This window comes from Petaurus breviceps, unplaced genomic scaffold (assembly GCF_028583685.1).
Source record: "Petaurus breviceps papuanus isolate PSGF00001 unplaced genomic scaffold, PetGlider_PUasm1.0 90925, whole genome shotgun sequence".
In the NCBI taxonomy this organism is placed as follows: domain Eukaryota; kingdom Metazoa; phylum Chordata; class Mammalia; order Diprotodontia; family Petauridae; genus Petaurus; species Petaurus breviceps.
The window spans coordinates 30976640-30984974 of NW_027187380.1; the positions used below are offsets into that span (position 1 = coordinate 30976640).

Genomic DNA, 8335 nt, shown 5'->3' on the forward strand with positions numbered 1-8335 from the left:
AGCTAGTGAATTTATGGTAAATCAAGATATTATAAAACAGTTCCAAACAAATGAAAAAATAGAGGCTCTGTGAAATATCTCATCAGAAAAATCACTGACCTGGAAAATAGATCCAGGGCAGAGCCAAGATGACATGGTGAAAGCAAGATCTCACCTGAAATCCTCTGTGAACTCCTTCAGTAACCTCTAAAAAGTGAATCTGAATGGAATTTAGAGTGGTAGAATCCAATGGGAGATGGTGTTGTACCCAAACCTGAGTCACCCTCCATCTTGTCTCAGTCCCCACCATTTTGTGCTCCATTCTTCATGGAAGTAAAGTCCCACCACAGAGCCTGTGCGCCCCAAGAGAATACCTGCCCAAGGCATATTTCTGGGAAACTGCCCAAGGCATAGTCACCTACCCTGTTCTGGAAAATTGAAACTTAACTATATTTCATGTAAGGTTATAAACCAATTACATTTTTCTGCTTTTGTAACTTCCTATTTGAATATAGATCTGATCATTACTTTGTGGTTTTTGTCTTTAAATTCTCTGGCTCTGCCCCTGCTCAGGGCTGTCTGATTTGAGTCTACACTTTGGACAGCTGGGCCCTAAATAAATCCACATTAAGTTTATATTAAATCATATCCAGGTCTCTGCTCATTGATTCTCTGCACAACAATGGAACATGGCAGATTTTCAGTCAAGGTAGGTACACATGTAGGACTGGGCAGAGGAAATGCAGAGTGAGGTCTGCACCAGCACAGACCTGAGACCTGACCAGAGTGGAGCCAGAGAGAGCCCAGGTGAACTGACTCAGCCACCACAGTGGCAATTCTCAGACCTCTTACCATAGGAGGGAATCTGTTGGAGGCAGGTAAGAGAAAGCACAAGGCACCCAGCAGCAGCAGCTAATTCTGCGGCTACCAACCCACCGCCTGGATGTTTAAAAATCAACTACCTGAACTCTCAGGAGCCAAGATAGTGGAGTAAACCCTTGCTGTTCCACTCTCTCCGTAGGACCCTGAAAACCCAGAGAACATTGCCTCAGGGTAAAATCCTGAAAGAGCCTAACCCTAGTCAGGCTTGGGAGTCCTAGATGAAGGGCATGAGTGTGGCTGTGCCCAGGCTAAGGTGTTGAGAGCTGTCCCAACAAGCCCCATAAGGGGATCAGGAGGACTTAAATTCAAATCTGGCCTTAGACACTTAGACACAAACTTGTTGCATGACCTTGGGCAAGTCACTTAATCTCAATTGTCCCTCAAAAAAAAAAAAACAGTCCCATGTCAGCTGACCAGCAGGAGATCCTGAACCCCAAGGGGGTGGAGCCAGAAAGTGCTGTCATGAGAACCCAGGTGTGCCTCCACACAACCAGGGAAACCAGCAGACACCAGTGCAGCCTGTTGGCCACCAGCAGTTGAGCCTCCCTGAGTTTCAGCATAGGGGTTGGGAGGTGGAATCCTGAAGCATCTAGGCCACCCCTCCCCGACACCTTATACTGTGAGCTTCAGAGTAACCTTGAGGCAACTCAGAAAGCCCTGGCCTTGGCCTCAGTCTAGGTTTTTTTTTTTTTAGGGCAATTGGGGTTAAGTGACTTGCCCAAAGTCACACAGCTAGTAAGGGTGTCAAGTGTCTGAGGCCATATTTGAACTCAGGTCCTCCTGACTCCAGGGCCGGTGCTCTATTCACTGTACCACCTAGTCGCCCTTGGCCTTAGTCTAGACACCCAGAGGACACAGCACACAAAGCCAATAAACAGACCCATTGCTCCCATGAAAAGAAGCATGGGTCAGAGCCCAGAAGCAGAAATCTACTTTAAAGGCTAGGAAATAGGCAATCACAATGTGAAAGAAGCAATTTTCAAGAACAAAAACAATAGTGTCCTTTTATAGTGAGCAAGAAGAACCAAATTCACAAGAGTCCAGCATTGACTCTATACCCAACTCTGAAACCTCAACAGGGAATATGAACTGGTCTCAAGCCTGGAAGGCATTCTTGAAAGAGCCCAGAAAGGATTTTAAAAGCCAAATTAGAGAGGTTCAGAAGATAAATCAACTAATTATTTTAAAAGTACACTTGGAAAAATAGAAAAAAAAATTACTGAAGAAAACAATTCCTTAAAAAGTAAAATTTGTGAAACTGGAAAAGAGGTGCAAAATATGACTGGAGAAAAGCACTCCCTAAAAACAAAATCTGAACATATGGAAAGGGAACTTCAAAAATTAATTGAGCAAAATAATTCTCTAAAAATTAAAATCAGTTGATTTGAAACTAATTACCTGATGAGGCATCAAGAATCTGTCAAACAATACTTAAAGAATGAAAAATTAGGAGAAAATATAAAGTATCTCATTGGAAAAACAACTGACCTGGAGAAGACAACCAGGAGAGAGAATCAAAGAAAAATGGGTCTACTAGAAAACCATGATGAAAAAAAAAGCCTGGAAAACATCTTCGAAGAACTCATCAAGGAAAATTGCACTGAGGCCCTAGAACCAGAGGGTAAAATAGTTATAGGAAGAATCCACTGGACACGTGAAAGAGATCCCAAATTGAAAATTCCAAGAACTATTGTAGCCAAATTCCAGAACTATAAGATCAAGGAGAAAGTACTGTAGGCAGCAAGAAAGAAATAATTCAAATATAATGGAACTACAGTTAGGATTGCACAGGAACTGTAAGCTTTTACTTTAAAAGATTGGAAGGACAGGCGGGCCAGAAGGGTCAGGGGGAGGGACGCCCCAGTTCTGGCTGAGCGCAGGCAAGCTTAGTCTCCGTTTGCTGCTAGGGAAACCCTTCCTTGGCATCGGAGAAAGCCCACTAGGGAGTCTCAAGTCAGGATGTATAAGGCAGACATCCAACCAGAGCAGAAGCAGTCTGTGGCCATCCAGGCCCGAAGGATCAGGAGAAACAGAGGCAGAACTGAATCCTTAATGTTCCGAACTGAGTCATTGGGGTGTATGCAGATGCTTTGAAGAGCCAAGCACAGGAGCGGAAAAGGCTAGAAGCTGTTGAGTGTGCTCGAAAGGCCACTTTTGATGCCAGCCTGGTGCAGTGTGACCTGGTGGCCCAGGTGCTGGAGAAGGAGGAGTTGCAGCATGCCCAGCAGGTAGTTCGGCAGGTGCAGGCCTTTCATGAGTGGGAGCAGCAGCCCAAGGACCATCAAGACTTTGACCTGTATGACCCAGCAAGACTACAGAAAGAGAAGCCACCTCAAGTGGGCAACCTGGACTGCCACCATGGGCCCTCCATTATGCAGTTCTTTGCTGGGGAAGACTTGGGCCAAGCTACCCGCCAGTGCCTACAATGGGAACAGGCCCATCATGAATTGAGCCATCAGCAGAAGGAGCACTGCCAGGCTAGGAGAGATGAGAAGTACTTGGACATCCTGGATGGCCAGAAGCAGATAGAGATGGACCTGCAAGCTGCTCACCTGGAGAATCTGGAAGCTGCCTGCCGAAAGGCCATGAATGTAGCTGTGGCTGATTACAACAGGGCTCAGGCCGTAGAGTTGGGGGAACAGCAATGCCTAGCCCAGCAGAAGGAGCAGGATGACAACCTCATCGAGATCTAGAATCATTTGACCAGTGACATACTGACTGAGAACCCTTCTGTCTCCTCGAACCTTTTGGTCCTACATAGGGTGATCCTGGAGCTCTGGAAGGGCATGACCCCTGAGCAAATAGCTGCCATCCAGAAGGAGCAGGCTGGCCAGCGCCTTGACGCCCAACACCGGCAGCAGGCTGAGCAGCTCCTGGAAGCTGAGCAGGCCCTCCAGGAGCAGCTGGCTACTCAAGCTGCTTGCCAGCTGGAACATGAGCATCAGGTCTGAGCACAGAAGCTTTGGCGGGACCTAGACACACACAACAAGCAGCTAGCAGGAGAGCAGAGGGCACGGAAGGAGTACCTGGACAAGATAGTGTATACCAATGAGCCCACGGCCCATTTCCACCTCTGAGGGATTCAACACCAGCAGCCATTGAGCTGAGAGGCCTAACCCTGGCACTTGGGAGCTGAGCTTCTGTGGGGAAATAAAGTAACTTTGGGTATCAAGAAAAAAAAAGATTGGAAGGATTGGAACACAATATTTCATAAGGCAAAAGAAGTTGGACTACAACCAAGGATCAACTATCCAGCCAAACTAACCGTAATCTTTTAGGCAAGAAGATGGTAGTTCAACTAAATAAGGGACTTCCAAACCTTACTGATAAAAATGCCATCTCCAAATAAAAGACTCAAGAGAGACACAAAAAGGTAAACAGGGAAAACACACACACTCACAAACACATAATTTGTTATTCAATAGGAGCAACCTGTTTACATCCCTATATGGGAAGCTGACACCTGTCAGTATTGAGAACTGTATAATCATGGTGACATATTAAAGGGTTATAATTATAGAGGGTGTGGGTAAAAAGTTACCAAAGTGATGATAAAAAAATACCCCTATTAAAGGGAGCAAAGGAATGGTATTGGGAGAAGAGGAAAGGAGGAGGCAGAAAAGGGTATAAATTATGCCACACAAAGAGGCATAAAAACATATTATTGTAGAAGGAAAGAAGAGAGGGAGATGAACATTTTATGAGCTTGACACTTATTGGTTTTGGTTCAAAGAGGGAATAATAATCAGTTAAGCATAGGATTTTAACATGAAAAGACACAAAAACCTATTATAGTAGAGGGAAAGAAGGGAGGGAGTGGAGCACTGTATGAGATTTACTCTCATCGGTTTTGATTCAAGGTGGGAATAACATACCTTGTTAAGTATAAAAATCTATCATGCCCTACAGTTACTAGGAGGGGAAAAGGGAAAGAAAAGGGGCAGTTGTTAGAAGGGAGCGAAAAAGTAGTAAGGGGAAAGGGTAGGAAAAGGGAGGGGGATTGATAGGGAGGAAATACCAAGAGAGGCCGTGGCCAAAAGGAAAACTCTTTTTTTTTTTTGAGAGGCAATTAGGTTAAGTGACTTGCCCACGGTTACGCGTCTAGTTTTTGTATATGTGTTAAGTGTCTGGGGCTGGATTTGAACTCAGGGCCTCCTGACTCCAGGGCCGGTGCTCTATTCACTGTGTCACCTAGCTGCCACTAAAAGGAATACTCTTAAGGAGGTGAAGGGAGAAGGGAGAAATAAAAGCATAAACAGGAGAGGGAATAGGATGGAGGGAAAGACAAGGACAGAAATCTTAACTGTTAATGTGAATGGGATGAAATTCCCCATAAAACAGAGGCAGACAGTGGAAAGTATTAAAAACCATAATCCTACAATATGCTATCAACAAGAAACACATTTGAAACAGAGGGATACACATAGGGTAAAGGTTAAAGGCTGGAACAGAACATATTATGCTTCAACTAAAGTAAAAAAAAAAAAAGCAGGGGTAGCAATACTTATTTCAGAAAAAGCAAAAACAAAAGTAGATCTAGTTAAAAGAGATAAGGAAGGAAACTATATCTTACTAAAAGGTACCATTGACAATGAAACAATATAATTACTAAACATATATTCATCAAGCAGTATAGCACCTAAATTCCTAGAGGAGAAGTTAAGGGAATTAGAGGAAGAAATAGAGAGCAAAACTATACTAGTGGGGGGGGGGGGAAGGCTCAATCTCCCCCTCTCTGAACTTGATAAATCTATCCTCAAAATAAACAAGAAGGAAGTTAAGGAGGTGAATAGACTACAAGAGAAGGTACATATGATAGACCTCTCAGTAAAACAATCAGAAACAATTCAAGAGAATGACAATAATGAGACAACATACCAAAACTTGTGGGATTCAGGGAAAGCAGTTCTTAGGGGTAGTTTTATATCTCTGAATACATACATGAATAAAATAGAGAAAATGGAGTTAAATAAATTGGGCATGCAACTGAAAAAGCTAGAAAAAGAACAAATTGTAAATCCACAATTAAATTAGAAATACTGAAAACCAAAGGAAAGATTCGTAAAATTGAAATTAAGAAATAAAGTATTAAGTAATAAACAAAACTAACAGCTGGTTTTATGAAAAAATGAATAAAATTAAAAGACCTTTAGTCAATATGATAATAAAAGGAAGAAGGAAACCAAATTACCAGTATCAAAAATGCAAAGGGTGAATCCAACTCCAATGAAGAGGAAACTAAAACAATAATTAGGAATTATTTTGCCCAATTGTATACCCCAAAATTGGCAATCTTAGTGAAATGGATGAATATTCAAAAATATGAGTTGCCCAGATTAACTGAAGAGGAAATAAATTGCTTAAATGACCCCATCTCAGAAAAAGAAATTGAACAAGCCATCAATGAACTCCCTATGAAAAAATCTTCAGGGCCAGATGGATTTAGGAGTGAATTCTATCAAACATTTAAAGAACAATTGCTTGCAATACTTTACAAATTATTTAGGAAAATTAGTGAAGAAGGAGTCCTACCAAATGCTTTTTATGACACAAACATGGTACTGATACCTAAATCAGGAAGAGATAAAGTGGAGAAAGAAAAGTATAGATCAATTTCCCTCATTAATACAGATGCAAAAATTTTAAATAAAATATTAGCAAAACGACTACAGCAACTTATTATGAGAATAATACACTTTGATAGGTAGAATTTATTCCTGTAATGCAAGGATGATTGACTATTAGGAAAACTATCAGTATAATCAATCATACCAACAACAAAACAAGCAGAAACCATATGATTATCTTAATAGATGTAGAAAAGGCTTTTGAGAGAAGCAACACCCATTCCTATTAAAAACACCAGAAAGTAAAGGAATAAATGGAGTTTTCATTAAAATAATAGGTAGTATCTACTTAAAGCTATCAGAAAGTATTATATGTAATGGGGATAAGTTAGAAGCATTTCCCATAAGATCAGGGGTGAAACAAGGGTGTCCACTGTCATTCCTCTTATTCAATCTGGTACTAGGAATGTTAGCAGTAGCAATTAGAGAAGAAAAAGAAATCAAAGGAATCGAATTAGTAAAGAATAGACCAAGTTTTCACTCTTTGCAGATGATATGATGACATATTTAGAGAATCCTAGGGAATCAAGTAAAAAACTACTTGAGACAATAAATAAATTTGGCAAAGTTGCCAGATATAAAATAAACTCACATAAATCCTCAACATTCCTGTATATAATGAAACACAACAGCAAAAGATAGAAAAAGAAATCCCATTTAAAGTTACTGTAGACATTATAAAATATTTGGGAATCTACCTGCCAAAACAATCCCAAGACCTATGTGAACACAACTACAAAACATTTTTCACACAAATAAAGTTAGATCTAACTAATTGGAAAAATGTCAATTGCCCATGGCTGAGTCGAGCTAATACAATAAAAATGACAATTTTACCCAAATTAAATTACATATTTAATGCCATGCCAATCAATTTACAAAAAGATTAATTTATAGAGCTAGAGAAAAATAGTAACAAAATTCATTTGGAAGAACAAAAGGTCCCAAATATCAATTAAAGAAAAGAAATGCTAGGGAAGGTGGCCTAGCCATACTAGATTTTAATCTGTAATATAAAGCAGCAGGCATTAAAACTACTTGATACTGGCTGAGGAATAGAGTAGTGGATCAGTGGAATAGATTGGGTCCAAGAGACTCAGCAGTCAATGACCATAGTAATCTACTGTTTGATAAACCGAAAGACCCCAGTTTTGGGGATAAGAACTCACTATCTGACAAAAACTGCTGGGAAAACTGGAATACAGTATGGCAGAAACTGGACATAGACCATTATCTAACACCATATACCAAAATTAAGTCTGAATGGGTTCATGATCTAGGTATAAAGGATGATGCTGTAAGCTATCCGGAAAAGCAAGGAATAGTTTACCTGTCAGATTTATGGAAAGGGGAAGACTTTATGATGGAACAAGAATTAGAGAGCATTATAAAATGCAAAATGGATAATTTTAATTACATTAAATTGAAAAGCTTCTGTACAAACAAAGCCAATGTAACCAAGATTAAGAGGGAAGTGGAAAATTGGGAAAGAATTTTTACAACCAATATCTCTCTCTGATAAAGGTCTCATTTCTAAAATATACAGAGAGTTCAGTCAAATTTTTTAGAATACAAGTCATTCCCCAATTGATATATGGTGAAAGATATGAACAGGCAGTTTTCAGAGGAAGAAATTAAAGATATCTACAAGTATATGAAAAAATTATCTAAATCACTATTGATTAGAGAAATGCAAATCAAAACAACTCTGAGGTACCACATCTCACCAGTCAGTTTGGCTAAGATGACAAAACAGGAAAATGACAAAAGCTGGAGAGGATGTTAAAATATTGGAACACTAATGCATTGCTGGTGGAATTTTGAACTGCTCCAACCATTCTGGTGAG

The 8335-nt window shown here is 40.3% G+C and overlaps 1 pseudogene; it reads left to right on the plus strand.

The window, feature by feature from the left end:
- Positions 1–1263: 1263 nt before the first annotated feature.
- Positions 1264–3963, plus strand: LOC138152739 (RIB43A-like with coiled-coils protein 1 pseudogene; annotated as a pseudogene).
- Positions 3964–8335: the final 4372 nt, after the last annotated feature.